This window comes from Pleurodeles waltl, unplaced genomic scaffold (assembly GCF_031143425.1).
Source record: "Pleurodeles waltl isolate 20211129_DDA unplaced genomic scaffold, aPleWal1.hap1.20221129 scaffold_39, whole genome shotgun sequence".
Lineage (NCBI taxonomy): Eukaryota > Metazoa > Chordata > Amphibia > Caudata > Salamandridae > Pleurodeles > Pleurodeles waltl.
This window is the reverse complement of record NW_027150097.1, coordinates 5,979,740-5,993,333: the sequence shown is the minus strand read 5'-3', so window position 1 is coordinate 5,993,333 and position 13,594 is coordinate 5,979,740. Positions and strand designations below refer to the sequence as shown.

The following is a 13,594-nucleotide window of genomic DNA, read 5'->3' as shown; positions in this document are numbered from 1 at the left end:
GCGCGGTGACGTGGAACCGGAGAGAATAAAAGGTCAGGGAAGGTGTTCCTCGTGGCCAATGACTCTATATTATTCTCTGTGTATTTATTAAAACTTATCTGCGAAACAGGCACCGTGTGTGCACAATGCAATACACCCCTCCCATGCCCTGAATACAGAAGTTAAAAACCAGCTGTGATTGGGACGCAGGGGACCCTGGTGCCACTGAACCTTCTGCACTGTGAACCTGCTGAACTATTGACAGCTGCGCTCTTGATATGTAGGGTCGAAACCTTTATCTCGGCCCCTCTATCACGATTTGTTGAAGATGCTGTGATTTCCCGCTTTACCGATTTACTGCGATTTAGCCAACTTCAGGAAATTAGTGCAAGCAACGGACAATAGATCTTATCGATAATTTACAGAAACTGTTGACATTGTTTTTGATAAGGGTGCTTGGAAAAAAAAAGTCCAAAAATGTAACCACCTCGCAAAAGACACTTGTCAGAAGTGGTATTTGAACCCACACCTCCACGGGAGGCTGCGACCGGAACGCAGCGCCTTAGACCACTCAGCCATCCTGACACTCTTCACACTTCCCTCATGGCTCAATTTCGAGCGTATAAACCAAAATGAGTGCCATGTACTGAGTGAATGTTGTTTAATGTCCTCTGTATTTTCAATTCCAGACCTTCCTGCTCAGGGAAACAGTGGGATCTGAAGCTGATGAAGGAGAGAGGATGGATCATCCTGACAGTGAATCCGGTGGTGACTGCTACTAATTCTCAATCATCGACTACATGGGGTGTGGACATGCAGAAGTTTGAGCCAGTGCACATGGCCGGTGGTGACTGCTACTAATTCTCAATCATCTACTACAAGAGGTGTGGACATGCAGAATTTAGAGCCAGTTCAAGATTCAGATCAGGAGGTGCCTGGCTCCATACCAATCAACTCAGTGCCTCTGAGACAAGGACTTGAACGGTACAGTTTGAGTCCTTGACCGCCATGCTCAACGCGGCTGCAAGGATTCGAGGTGGATTGACTGAATGTGGCATTTCTTGTTGTGTACTATTCTTGTATACTGGATTAGTATAGTATCTTTTTTTTGAGCAGCTATGTTTGTTTTGTATTGATTAAGGAGAAATGTTGTGTTCGTCATGGGCACGCCTATGATGCACACCAAGGGAGGTAGGGAGTGTTAGTCTCCCCCGAGTTTTGGAGTTGGATGGTAGGCGCGGTGATGTGGAACCGGAGAGAATAAAAGGTCAGGGAAGGTGTTCCTCGTGGCCAATGACTCTATATTATTCTCTGTGTATTTATTAAAACTTATCTGCGAAACAGGCACAGTGTGTGCACGATGCAATACACCCCTCCCATGCCCTGAATACAGAAGTTAAAAACCAGCTGTGATTGGGACGCAGGGGACCCTGGTGCCACTGAACCTTCTGCACTGTGAACCTGCTGAACTATTGACAGCTGCGCTCTTGATATGTAGGGTCGAAACCTTTATCTTTGCCCCTCTATCACGATTTGTTGAAGATGCTGTGATTTCCCGCTTTACCGATTTACTGCGATTTAGCCAACTTCAGGAAATTAGTGCAAGCAACGGACAATAGATCTTATCGATAATTTACAGAAACTGTTGACATCGTTTTTGATACGGGTGCTTGGAAAAAAAAAGTCCAAAAATGTATCCACCTCGCAAAAGACACTTGTCAGAAGTGGGATTTGAACCAACCCCTCCAAAGGAGACTGCGACCTGAACGCAGCGCCTTAGACCACTCGGCCATCCTGACACTCTTCACACTGCACTGATGGCTCACTTTCCAGCTTATAAACCAAAATGAGTGCCATGTACTGAGTGAATGTTGTTTAATGTCCTCTGTATTTTCAATTCCAGACCTTCCTGCTCAGGGAAACAGTGGGATCTGAAGCTGATGAAGGAGAGAGGATGGATCATCCTGACAGTGGATCCGGAGGTGACTGCTACTAATTCTCAATCATCTACTACAGGGGGTGTGGACATGCAGAATTTGGAGCCAGTTCAAGATTCAGATCAGGAGGTGCCTGGCTCCATACCAATCAACTCAGTGCCTCTGAGACAAGGACTTGAACGGTACAGTTTGAGTCCTCGACCGCCATGCTCAACGCGGCTGCAAGGATTCGGGGTGGATTGACTGAATGTGGCATTTCTTGTTGTGTACTATTCTTGTATACTGGATTAGTATAGTATCTTTTTTTTGAGCAGCTATGTTTGTTTTGTATTGATTAAGGAGAAATGTTGTGTTCGTCATGGGCACGCCTATGATGCACACCAAGGGTGGTAGGGAGTGTTAGTCTCCCCCGAGTTTTGGAGTTGGATGGTAGGCGCGGTGACGTGGAACCGGAGAGAATAAAAGGTCAGGAAAGGTGTTCCTCGTGGCCAATGACTCTATATTATTCTCTGTGTATTTATTAAAACTTATTTGCGAAACAGGCACTGTGTGTGCACGATGCAACACACCCCTCCCATGCCCTGAATACAGAAGTTAAAAACCAGCTGTGATTGGGACGCAGGGGACCCTGGTGCCACTGAACCTTCTGCACTGTGAGCCTGCTGAACTATTGACAGCTGCGCTTTTGATATGTAGGGTCGAAACCTTTATCTCGGCCCCTCTATCACGATTTGTTGAAGATGCTGTGATTTCCTGCTTTACCGATTTACTGCGATTTAGCCAACTTCAGGCAATTAGTGCAAGCAACGGACAAAAGATCTTATCGATAATTTACAGAAACTGTTGACATTGTTTTTGATAAGGGTGCTTGGAAAAAAAAGTCCAAAAATGTATCCACCTCACAAAGACATTTGTCAGAAGAGGGGTTTGAACCCACGTCTCCAAGAGAGACTGTGACCTGAACGCAGCACCTTAGACCACCCGGCCATCCTGACACTCTTCACACCAGACTGATGGCTCAATTTCCAGCTTATAAACCAAAATGAGTGCCATGTACTGAGTGAATGTTATTTAATGTCCTCTGTATTTTCAATTCCAGACCTTCCTGCTCAGGGAAACAGTGGGATCTGAAGCTGATGAAGGAGAGAGGATGGATCATCCTGACAGTGGACCCTGTGGTGACTGCTACTAATTCTCAATCATCTACTACATGGGGTGTGGACTTGTAGAATTTTGAGCCAGTGCATATGGCCGGTGGTGACTGCTACTAATTCTCAATCATCTACTACAGGGGGTGTGGACATGCAGAATTTGGAGCCAGTTCAAGATTCAGATCAGGAGGTGCCTGGCTCCATACCAATCAACTCAGTGCCTCTGAGACAAGGACTTGAACGGTACAGTTTGAGTCCTCGACCGCCATGCTCAACGCGGCTGCAAGGATTCGGGGTGGATTGACTGAATGTGGTATTTATTGTTGTGTACTATTCTTGTATACTGGATTAGTATAGTATCTTTTTTTTGAGCAGCTATGTTTGTTTTGTATTGGTCAAGGAGAAATGTTGTGTTCGTCATGGGCACGCCCATGATCCACACCAAGGGAGGTAGGGAGTGTTAGTCTCCCCCGAGTTTTGGAGTTGGATGGTAGGTGCGGTGATGTGGAATCGGAGAGAATAAAAGGTAGGGGAAGGTGTTCCTCGTGGCCAAAGACTCCATATTATTCTTTGTGTATTTATTAAAACTTCTCTGCAAAACAGGCACTGTGTGTGCACGACGCAACACCCCCACCCCTCCCATCCCCTGAATACAGAAGTTAAAAACCAGCTCTGATTGGGACGCAGGGGACCCTGGCGCCACTGAACCTTCTGCACTGTGAACCTGCTGAACTATTGACAGCTGCGCTTTTGATATGTAGGGTCGAAACCTTTATCTCGGCCCCTCTATCACGATTTGTTGAAGATGCTGTGATTTCCTGCTTTACCGATTTACTGCGATTTAGCCAACTTCAGGCAATTAGTGCAAGCAACGGAAAATAGATCTTATCGATAATTTACAGAAACTGTTGACATTGTTTTTGATATGGTGCTTGGGAAAAAAAAGTCAAAAAATGTATCCACCTCGCAAAATACACTTGTCAGAAGTGGGATTCGAACCCACGCCTCCAAAGGAGACTGCGACCTGAACGCAGCACCTTAGACCACTCAGCCATCCTGACACTCTTGACACTGCACTGATGGCTCAATTTCCAGCTTATAAACCAAAATGAGTGCCATGTACTGAGTGAATGTTGTTTAATGTCCTCTGTATTTTCAATTCCAGACCTTCCTGCTCAGGGAAACAGTGGGATCTGAAGCTGATGAAGGAGAGAGGATGGATCATCCTGACAGTGGATCCGGTGGTGACTGCTACTAATTCTCAATCATCTACTACATGGGGTGTGGACATGCTGAATTTTGAGCCAGTGCACATGGCCGGTGGTGACTGCTACTAATTCTCAATCATCTACTACAGGGGGTGTGGACATGCAGAATTTGGAGCCAGTTCAAGATTCAGATCAGGAGGTGCCTGGCTCCATACCAATCAACTCAGTGCCTCTGAGACAAGGACTTGAACGGTACAGTTTGAGTCCTCGACCGCCATGCTCAACGCGGCTGCAAGGATTCGGGGTGGATTGACTGAATGTGGCATTTCTTGTTGTGTACTATTCTTGTATACTGGATTAGTATAGTATCTTTTTTTTGAGCAGCTATGTTTGTTTTGTATTGATTAAGGAGAAATGTTGTGTTCGTCATGGGCACGCCTATGATGCACACCAAGGGTGGTAGGGAGTGTTAGTCTCCCCCGAGTTTTGGAGTTGGATGGTAGGCGCGGTGACGTGGAACCGGAGAGAATAAAAGGTCAGGAAAGGTGTTCCTCGTGGCCAATGACTCTATATTATTCTCTGTGTATTTATTAAAACTTATTTGCGAAACAGGCACTGTGTGTGCACGATGCAACACACCCCTCCCATGCCCTGAATACAGAAGTTAAAAACCAGCTGTGATTGGGACGCAGGGGACCCTGGTGCCACTGAACCTTCTGCACTGTGAGCCTGCTGAACTATTGACAGCTGCGCTTTTGATATGTAGGGTCGAAACCTTTATCTCGGCCCCTCTATCACGATTTGTTGAAGATGCTGTGATTTCCTGCTTTACCGATTTACTGCGATTTAGCCAACTTCAGGCAATTTGTGCAAGCAACGGAAAATAGATCTTAACGATAATTTACAGAAACTGTTGACATTGTTTTTGATACGGTGCTTGGGAAAAAAAAGTCCAAAAATGTATCCACCTCGCAAAATACACTTGTCAGAAGTGGGATTTTAACCCACACCTCCAAGGGAGGCTGCGACCTGAATGCAGCGCCTTAGACCACTCGGCCATCCTGAAACTCTTCACACCTCCCTCAGGCTCAATTTCGAGCGTATAAACCAAAATGAGTGCCATGTACTGAGTGAATGTTGTTTAATGTCCTCTGTATTTTCAATTCCAGGCCTTCCTGCTCAGGGAAACAGTGGGATCTGAAGCTGATGAAGGAGAGAGGATGGATCATCCTGACAGTGAATCCGGTGATGACTGCTACTAATTCTCAATCATCGACTACATGGGGTGTGGACATGCTGAATTTTGAGCCAGTGCATATGGCCGGTGGTGACTGCTACTAATTCTCAATCATCTACTACAGGGGGTGTGGACATGCAGAATTTGGAGCCAGTCCAAGATTCAGATCAGGAGGTGCCTGGCTCCATACCAATCAACTCAGTGCCTCTGAGACAAGGACTTGAACGGTACAGTTTGAGTCCTTGACCGCCATGCTTAACGCGGCTGCAAGGATTCGGGGTGGATTGACTGAATGTGGCATTTCTTGTTGTGTACTATTCTTGTATACTGGATTAGTATAGTATCTTTTTTTTGAGCAGCTATGTTTGTTTTGTATTGGTTAAGGAGAAATGTTGTGTTCGTCATGGGCACGCCTATGATGCACACCAAGGGAGGTAGGGAGTGTTAGTCTCCCCCGAGTTTTGGAGTTGGATGGTAGGCGTGGTGACGTGGAACCGGAGAGAATAAAAGGTCAGGGAAGGTGTTCCTCGTTGCCAATGACTCTATATTATTCTCTGTATATTTATTAAAACTTATCTGCGAAACAGGCACCGTGTGTGCACGATGCAACACACCCCTCCCATGCCCTGAATACAGAAGTTAAAAACCAGCTGTGATTGGGACGCAGGGGACCCTGGTGCCACTGAACCTTCTGCACTGTGAACCTGCTGAACTATTGACAGCTGCGCTCTTGATATGTAGGGTCGAAACCTTTATCTCTGCCCCTCTATCACGATTTGTTGAAGATGTTGTGATTTCCCGCTTTACCGATTTACTGCGATTTAGCCAACTTCAGGAAATTAGTGCAAGCAACGGACAATAGATCTTATCGATAATTTACAGAAACTGTTGACATTGTTTTTGATACGGGTGCTTGGAAAAAAAAAGTCCAAAAATGTATTCACCTCGCAAAAGACACTTGTCAGAAGTGGGATTCGAACCCACGCCTGCCAAAGGAGACTGCGTCCTGAACGCAGCACCTTAGACCACTCGGCCATCCTGACACTCTTGACACTACACTGATGGCTCAATTTCCAGCTTATAAACCAAAATGAGTGCCATGTACTGAGTGAATGTTGTTTAATGTCCTCTGTATTTTCAATTCCAGACCTTCCTGCTCAGGGAAACAGTGGGATCTGAAGCTGATGAAGGAGAGAGGATGGATCATCCTGACAGTGAATCCGGTGGTGACTGCTACTAATTCTCAATCATCGACTACATGGGGTGTGGACATGCAGAAGTTTGAGCCAGTGCACATGGCCGGTGGTGACTGCTACTAATTCTCAATCATCTACTACAAGGAGTGTGGACATGCAGAATTTGGAGCCAGTTCAAGATTCAGATCAGGAGGTGCCTGGCTCCATACCAATCAACTCAGTGCCTCTGAGACAAGGACTTGAACGGTACAGTTTGAGTCCTCGACCGCCATGCTCAACGCGGCTGCAAGGATTCGGGGTGGATTGACTGAATGTGGCATTTCTTGTTGTGTACTATTCTTGTATACTGGATTAGTATAGTATCTTTTTTTTGAGCAGCTATGTTCGTTTTGTATTGGTTAAGGAGAAATGTTGTGTTCGTCATGGGCACGCCTATGATGCACACCAAGGGAGGTAGGGAGTGTTAGTCTCCCCCGAGTTTTGGAGTTGGATGGTAGGCGCGGTGACGTGGAACCGGAGAGAATAAAAGGTAGGGGAAGGTGTTCCTCGTGGCCGAAGACTCCATATTATTCTTTGTGTATTTATTAAAACTTCTCTGCGAAACAGGCACTGTGTGTGCACGACGCAACACCCCCACCCCTCCCATCCCCTGAATACAGAAGTTAAAAACCAGCTGTGATTGGGACGCAGGGGACCCTGGTGCCACTGAACCTTCTGCACTGTGAACCTGCTGAACTATTGACAGCTGCACTTTTGATATGTAGGGTCGAAACCTTTATCTCGGCCCCTCCATCACGATTTGTTGAAGATGCTGTGATTTCCTGCTTTACCGATTTACTGCGATTTAGCCAACTTCAGGCAATTAGTGCAAGCAACGGAAAATAGATCTTATCGATAATTTACAGAAACTGTTCACATTGTTTTTGATACGGTGCTTGGGAAAAAAAAGTCCAAAAATGTATCCACCTCGCAAAATACACTTGTCAGAAGTGGGAATTGAACGCACGCCTCCAAGGGAGACTGGGACCTGAACGCAGCACCTTAGACCACTCGGCCATCCTGACAGTCTTCACACCTTGCTCATGGCTCAATTTCGAGCGTATAAACCAAAATGAGTGCCATGTACTGAGTGAATGTTGTTTAATGTCCTCTGTATTTTCAATTCCAGACCTTCCTGCTCAGGGAAACAGTGGGATCTGAAGCTGATGAAGGAGAGAGGATGGATCATCCTGACAGTGAATCCGGTGGTGACTGCTACTAATTCTCAATCATCAACTACATGGGGTGTGGACATGCTGAATTTTGAGCCAGTGCACATGGCCGGTGGTGACTGCTACTAATTCTCAATCATCTACTACAGGGGGTGTGGACATGCAGAATTTGGAGCCAGTTCAAGATTCAGATCAGGAGGTGCCTGGCTCCATACCAATCAACTCAGTGCCTCTGAGACAAGGACTTGAACGGTACAGTTTGAGTCCTCGACCGCCATGCTCAACGCGGCTGCAAGGATTCGGGGTGGATTGACTGAATGTGGCATTTCTTGTTGTGTGTTATTCTTGTTTACTGGATTAGTATAGTATCTTTTTTTTTAGCAGCTATGTTTGTTTTGTATTGGTTAAGGAAAAATGTTGTGTTCGTCATGGGCACGCCTATGATGCACACCAAGGGAGGTAGGGAGTGTTAGTCTCCCCCGAGTTTTGGAGTTGGATGGTAGGCGCGGTGACGTGGAACCTGAGAGAATAAAAGGTCAGGGAAGGTGTTCCTCGTGGCCAATGACTCTATATTATTCTCTGTGTATTTATTAAAACTTATCTGCGAAACAGGCACATTGTGTGCACGATGCAACACACCCCTCCCATGCCCTGAATAAAGAAGTTAAAAACCAGCTGTGATTGGGACGCAGGGGACCCTGGTGCCACTAAACCTTCTGCACTGTGAACCTGCTGAACTATTGACAGCTGCGCTCTTGATATGTAGGGTCGAAACCTTTATCTCTGCCCCTCTATCACGATTTGTTGAAGATGCTGTGATTTCCCACTTTACCGATTTACTGCGATTTAGCCAACTTCAGGAAATTAGTGCAAGCAACGGACAATAGATCTTATCGATAATTTACAGAAACTGTTGACATCGTTTTTGATACGGGTGCTTGGAAAAAAAAAGTCCAAAAATGTATCCACCTCGCAAAAGACACTTGTCAGAAGTGGGATTTGAACCAAGCCCTCCAAAGGAGACTGCGACCTGAACGCAGCGCCTTAGACCACTCGGCCATCCTGACACTCTTCACACTGCACTGATGGCTCACTTTCCAGCTTATAAACCAAAATGAGTGCCATGTACTGAGTGAATGTTGTTTAATGTCCTCTGTATTTTCAATTCCAGACCTTCCTGCTCAGGGAAACAGTGGGATCTGAAGCTGATGAAGGAGAGAGGATGGATCATCCTGACAGTGGATCCGGAGGTGACTGCTACTAATTCTCAATCATCTACTACATGGGGTGTGGACATGCTGAATTTTGAGCCAGTGCACATGGCCGGTGGTGACTGCTACTAATTCTCAATCATCTACTACAGGGGGTGTGGACATGCAGAATTTGGAGCCAGTTCAAGATTCAGATCAGGAGGTGCCTGGCTCCATACCAATCAACTCAGTGCCTCTGAGACAAGGACTTGAACGGTACAGTTTGAGTCCTCGACCGCCATGCTCAACGCGGCTACAAGGATTCGGGGTGGATTGACTGAATGTGGCATTTCTTGTTGTGTACTATTCTTGTATACTGGTTTAGTATAGTATCTTTTTTTTGAGCAGCTATGTTTGTTTTGTATTGGTTAAGGAGAAATGTTGTGTTCGTCATGGGCATGCCTATGATGCACACCAAGGGAGGTAGGGAGTGTTAGTCTCCCCCGAGTTATTGAGTTGGATGGTAGGCGCGGTGACGTGGAACCGGAGAGAATAAAAGGTCAGGGAAGGTGTTCCTCGTGGCCAATGACTCTATATTATTCTCTGTGTATTTATTAAAACTTATTTGCGAAACAGGCACTGTGTGTGCACGATGCAACACACCCCTCCCATGCCCAGAATACAGAAGTTAAAAACCAGCTGTGATTGGGACGCAGGGGACCCTGGTGCCACTGAACCTTCTGCACTGTGAACCTGCTGAACTATGGACAGCTGTGCTTTTGATATGTAGGGTCGAAACCTTTATCTCGGCCCCTCTATCACGATTTGTTGAAGATGCTGTGATTTCCTGCTTTACCGATTTACTGCGATTTAGCCAACTTCAGGCAATTAGTGCAAGCAACGGACAAAAGATCTTATCGATAATTTACAGAAACTGTTGACATTGTTTTTGATAAGGGTGCTTGGAAAAAAAAGTCCAAAAATGTATCCACCTCGCAAAGACATTTGTCAGAAGAGGGGTTTGAACCCACGTCTCCAAGAGAGACTGTGACCTGAACACAGCACCTTAGACCACCCGGCCATCCTGACACTCTTCACACCAGACTGGTGGCTCAATTTACAGCTTATAAACCAAAATGAGTGCCATGTACTGAGTGAATGTTATTTAATGTCCTCTGTATTTTCAATTCCAGACCTTCCTGCTCAGGGAAAAAGTGGGATCTGAAGCTGATGAAGGAGAGAGGATGGATCATCCTGACAGTGGACCCTGTGGTGACTGCTACTAATTCTCAATCATCTACTACATGGGGTGTGGACTTGCAGAATTTTGAGCCAGTGCATATGGCCGGTGGTGACTGCTACTAATTCTCAATCATCTACTACAGGGGGTGTGGACATGCAGAATTTGGAGCCAGTTCAAGATTCAGATCAGGAGGTGCCTGGCTCCATACCAATCAACTCAGTGCCTCTGAGACAATCACTTGAACGGTACAATTTGAGTCCTCGACCGCCATGCTCAACGCGGCTGCAAGGATTCGGGGTGGATTGACTGAATGTGGTATTTATTGTTGTGTACTATTCTTGTATACTGGATTAGTATAGTATCTTTTTTTTGAGCAGCTATGTTTGTTTTGTATTGGTTAAGGAGAAATGTTGTGTTCGTCATGGGCAAGCCCATGATCCACACCAAGGGAGGTAGGGAGTGTTAGTCTCCCCCGAGTTTTGGAGTTGGATGGTAGGTGCGGTGATGTGGAATCGGAGAGAATAAAAGGTAGGGGAAGGTGTTCCTCGTGGCCAAAGACTCCATATTATTCTTTGTGTATTTATTAAAACTTCTCTGCAAAACAGGCACTGTGTGTGCACGACGCAACACCCCCACCCCTCCCATCCCCTGAATACAGAAGTTAAAAACCAGCTCTGATTGGGACGCAGGGGACCCTGGCGCCACTGAACCTTCTGCACTGTGAACCTGCTGAACTATTGACAGCTGCGCTTTTGATATGTAGGGTCGAAACCTTTATCTCGGCCCCTCTATCACGATTTGTTGAAGATGCTGTGATTTCCTGCTTTACCGATTTACTGCGATTTAGCCAACTTCAGGCAATTAGTGCAAGCAACGGAAAATAGATCTTATCGATAATTTACAGAAACTGTTGACATTGTTTTTGATACGGTGCTTGGGAAAAAAAAGTCACTAAATTTATCCACCTCGCAAAATACACTTGTCAGAAGTGGGATTCGAACCCACGCCTCCAAAGGAGACTGCGACCTGAATGCAGCACCTTAGACCACTCGGCCATCCTGACACTCTTGACACTGCACTGATGCCTCAATTTCCAGCTTATAAACCAAAATGAGTGCCATGTACTGAGTGAATGTTGTTTAATGTCCTCTGTATTTTCAATTCCAGACCTTCCTGCTCAGGGAAACAGTGGGATCTGAAGCTGATGAAGGAGAGAGGATGGATCATCCTGACAGTGGATCCGGTGGTGACTGCTACTAATTCTCAATCATCTACTACATGGGGTGTGGACATGCTGAATTTTGAGCCAGTGCACATGGCCGGTGGTGACTGCTACTAATTCTCAATCATCTACTACAGGGGGTGTGGACATGCAGAATTTGGAGCCAGTTCAAGATTCAGATCAGGAGGTGCCTGGCTCCATACCAATCAACTCAGTGCCTCTGAGACAAGAACTTGAACGGTACAGTTTGAGTCCTCGACCGCCATGCTCAACGCGGCTGCAAGGATTCGGGGTGGATTGACTGAATGTGGCATTTCTTGTTGTGTACTATTCTTGTATACTGGTTTAGTATAGTATCTTTTTTTTTAGCAGCTATGTTTGTTTTGTATTGGTTAAGGAGAAATGTTGTGTTCGTCATGGGCACGCCTATGATGCACACCAAGGGAGGTAGGGATTGTTAGTCTCCCCCGAGTTTTGGAGTTGGATGGTAGGCGCGGTGACGTGGAACCGGAGAGAATAAAAGGCCAGGGAAGGTGTTCCTCGTGGCCAATGACTCTATATTATTCTCTGTGTATTTATTAAAACTTATCTGGGAAACAGGCACCATGTGTGCACGATGCAACACACCCCTCCCATGCCCTGAATACAGAAGTTAAAAACCAGCTGTGATTGGGACGCAGGGGACCCTGGTGCCACTGAACCTTCTGCACTGTGAACCTGCTGAACTATTGACAGCTGCGCTCTTGATATGTAGGGTCAAAACCTTTATCTCTGCCCCTCTATCACGATTTGTTGAAGATGCTGTGATTTCCCGCTTTACCGATTTACTGCGATTTAGCCAACTTCAGGAAATTAGTGCAAGCAACGGACAATAGATCTTATCGATAATTTACAGAAACTGTTGACATTGTTTTTGATACGGGTGCTTGGAAAAAAAAAGTGAAAAAATGTATCCACCTCGCAAAAGACACTTGTCAGAAGTGGGATTCAAACCCACACCTCCAAAGGAGACTGCGACCTGAATGCAGCACATTAGACCACTCGGCCATCGTGACACTCTTGACACTGCACTGATGGCTCAATTTCCAGCTTATAAACCAAAATGAGTGCCATGTACTGAGTGAATGTTGTTTAATGTCCTCTGTATTTTCAATTCCAGACCTTCCTGCTCAGGGAAACAGTGGGATCTGAAGCTGATGAAGGAGAGAGGATGGATCATCCTGACAGTGGAGCCGGTGGTGACTGCTACTAATTCTCAATTATCTACTACATGGGGTGTGGACATGCTGAATTTTGAGCCAGTGCACATGGCCGGTGGTGACTGCTACTAATTCTCAATCATCTAGTACAGGGGGTGTGGACATGCAGAATTTGGAGCCAGTTCAAGATTCAGATCAGGAGGTGCCTGGCTCCATACCAATCAACTCAGTGCCTCTGAGACAAGGACTTGAACGGTACAGTTTGAGTCCTCGACCGCCATGCTCAACGCGGCTGCAAGGATTCGGGGTGGATTGACTGAATGTGGCATTTCTTGTTGTGTACTATTCTTGTATACTGGTTTAGTATAGTATCTTTTTTTTGAGCAGCTATGTTTGTTTTGTATTGGTTAAGGAGAAATGTTGTGTTGGTCATGGGCACGTCTATGATGCACACCAAGGGAGGTAGGGAGTGTTAGTCTCCCCCGAGTTTTGGAGTTGGATGGTAGGCGTGGTGACGTGGAACCGGAGAGAATAAAAGGTCAGGGAAGGTGTTCCTCGTGGCCAATGACTCTATATTATTCTCTGTGTATTTATTAAAACTTACTTGCGAAACAGGCACTGTGTGTGCACGATGCAACACACCCCTCCCATGCCCTGAATACAGATGTTAAAAACCAGCTGTGATTGGGACGCAGGGGACCCTGGTGCCACTGAACCTTCTGCACTGTGAACCTGCTGAACTATTGACAGCTGCGCTTTTGATATGTAGGGTCGAAACCTTTATCTCGGCCCCTCTATCACGATTTGTTGAAGATGCTGTG

The 13,594-nt window shown here is 46.0% G+C and overlaps 4 non-coding genes across 4 annotated transcripts; all 4 read right to left on the bottom strand.

The window, feature by feature from the left end:
• Nucleotides 1-481: 481 nt before the first annotated feature.
• On the bottom strand, nucleotides 482-564 carry TRNAR-CCG (transfer RNA arginine (anticodon CCG)). Its single transcript has one exon. It is a non-coding gene; the product is annotated as a tRNA-Arg (tRNA).
• Nucleotides 565-4,045: 3,481 nt separating this feature from the next.
• TRNAL-CAG (transfer RNA leucine (anticodon CAG)) lies at nucleotides 4,046-4,128 on the bottom strand. Its single transcript has one exon. It is a non-coding gene; the product is annotated as a tRNA-Leu (tRNA).
• Nucleotides 4,129-6,471: 2,343 nt separating this feature from the next.
• TRNAL-CAG (transfer RNA leucine (anticodon CAG)) lies at nucleotides 6,472-6,555 on the bottom strand. The gene has a single exon. It is a non-coding gene; the product is annotated as a tRNA-Leu (tRNA).
• Nucleotides 6,556-11,332: 4,777 nt separating this feature from the next.
• Nucleotides 11,333-11,415, bottom strand: TRNAL-CAG (transfer RNA leucine (anticodon CAG)). Its single transcript has one exon. It is a non-coding gene; the product is annotated as a tRNA-Leu (tRNA).
• Nucleotides 11,416-13,594: the final 2,179 nt, after the last annotated feature.